A 1,859-nucleotide genomic window follows, 5' to 3' on the forward strand; every position below is an offset into this window, starting at 1 on the left:
CGCACATGTTAGACTCCTTGGTCCGTGTTTCAAGACGGGTCGGATGCACCCATATGACCGCCAACATCCTAAGGGCATGGTACGAGATCACCACCCCAACGACCGGCAGCGTTCGCCGAGCACTGCAAGCAGTCCACCGCATTGGACAGCCGGCCGGAGGGAGGGGACCCTAGCCACAGAAGGCATGCCCTGCAACTCCTCGGTCGGGCCCGAGCCATGAGAGAACCGGGCTGTAACAGCACGGACCCGGAGGCCCACACCTACCTTCCCGGCACCTTTCAGACCCAGTCCCAACCGACGTTGACGCGCGCCCAAGAGAAGTGCGACGGTGGGGAGAAACGAGCACCGGGCCGCGGTCCATTCAGATCCGCAAACCCGCCGTCGATCCCACCCACCGGCTGAATCTCAAACGGCGCATTGCTGAGCCCATTCGTTTCCATTTCAACGGTTTCACGTACTTTTTAACTCTCTTTTCAAAGTTCTTTTCATCTTTCCCTCACGGTACTTGTTCGCTATCGGTCTCACGCCAGTATTTAGCTTTAGATGGAGTTTACCACCCATTTTGGGCTGCATTCCCAAACAACCCGACTCTTCGAAAGCACATCGTCAGCGGCCGGCGGCGCCACAGACGGGGTTGTCACCCTCTGCGACCTGCTGTTCCAAGCAACTTAGGCACCGCCGATCCACCTAGAAAGTGCTTCTCGCAACTACAATTCGCCGATGCAGGCATCGGAGATTTCAAATTTGAGCTCTTCCCGCTTCACTCGCCGTTACTGAGGGAATCCTTGTTAGTTTCTTTTCCTCCGCTTATTAATATGCTTAAATTCAGCGGGTAGCCTTGCCTGATCTGAGGTCAAGAAGGTATGCTTCGCCTCCGCGACTCAAGCGGCGGGCACCCGACGGCACGCGAAGGACTGGTCACACTTTTAGCCTCCGCTGGTGTGCCGCGGGAAAAACCCGGCAACCGCAGTGGAGTCTCTCTGCCTTTCAAGGGACACGGCCGCTCCTACTGGGTGGCCGTGACGCCTCAACGCCGCCGGCAAGTTTTTGCCTGCGATGGATGATATCCGACACTCAGACAGACATGCTCCCTGGGAGAACCCAAGAGCGCCATTTGCGTTCAAAGATTCGATGATTCACTGAATTCTGCAATTCACACTACTTATCGCAGCTGGCTGCGTTCTTCATCGATGCGTGAGCCAAGAGATCCACCGTCAAAAGTTGTCTCTGGCATTTTTCTTTCCAACTTTCGGGCGAACCGCCGGTCGGCGGACGCCGTCACAGTCACATCAGACAATAGACACGTACATTGGCCACAGGAAAAACACAGGCGGGGCAGGCGAGGCGGCCGCGCGGTTGCGCGTCCGATCGCCATTTAACGGCCCGGGCCGACCCCTAAATGGTTTGGTACAGTTCACAGAGCAAACAACGGAGTTGTTTTTGGATTGCATCGGTAATGATCCTTCCGCAGGTTCACCTACGGAAACCTTGTTACGACTTTTACTTCCTCTAAATGATCAAGTTTGACCAACTTTCCGGCATCCGGCGCTCTGTTGCCAGAGTATCGGCGCCAGTCAGGAGGCCTCACTAAACCATTCAATCGGTAGTAGCGACGGGCGGTGTGTACAAAGGGCAGGGACGTAATCAACGCGAGCTGATGACTCGCGCTTACTAGGAATTCCTCGTTCAAGATCAAAAATTGCAATGATCTATCCCCAGCACGACGATGTTTGCAAGATTACCCACACCTCTCGGTGAAGGAGACACTCTCTGACATCGTCAGTGTAGCGCGCGTGCGGCCCAGAACATCTAAGGGCATCACAGACCTGTTATTGCCTTCCTGACTTTGGTTGGATACC

General features: G+C 55.2%; 2 non-coding genes across 2 annotated transcripts in view; both read right to left on the reverse strand.

The window, feature by feature from the left end:
* The window catches only part of LOC145471504 (large subunit ribosomal RNA), a 3,631-nt gene extending 2,775 nt beyond the window's left edge, over window positions 1-856 (reverse strand). Inside the window, exon 1 of the ribosomal RNA XR_014043018.1 lies at window positions 1-856. This exon is cut by the window's left edge and continues 2,775 nt beyond it. This is a non-coding gene — a ribosomal RNA (large subunit ribosomal RNA).
* A 212-nt stretch (window positions 857-1,068) lies between these two features.
* On the reverse strand, window positions 1,069-1,223 carry LOC145471506 (5.8S ribosomal RNA). The gene has a single exon (XR_014043020.1). It is a non-coding gene; the product is annotated as a 5.8S ribosomal RNA (ribosomal RNA).
* Between the last annotated feature and the right edge of the window lie 636 nt (window positions 1,224-1,859).

Source organism: Orbicella franksi, unplaced genomic scaffold (assembly GCF_964199315.1).
Source record: "Orbicella franksi unplaced genomic scaffold, jaOrbFran1.1 SCAFFOLD_473, whole genome shotgun sequence".
Lineage (NCBI taxonomy): Eukaryota > Metazoa > Cnidaria > Anthozoa > Scleractinia > Merulinidae > Orbicella > Orbicella franksi.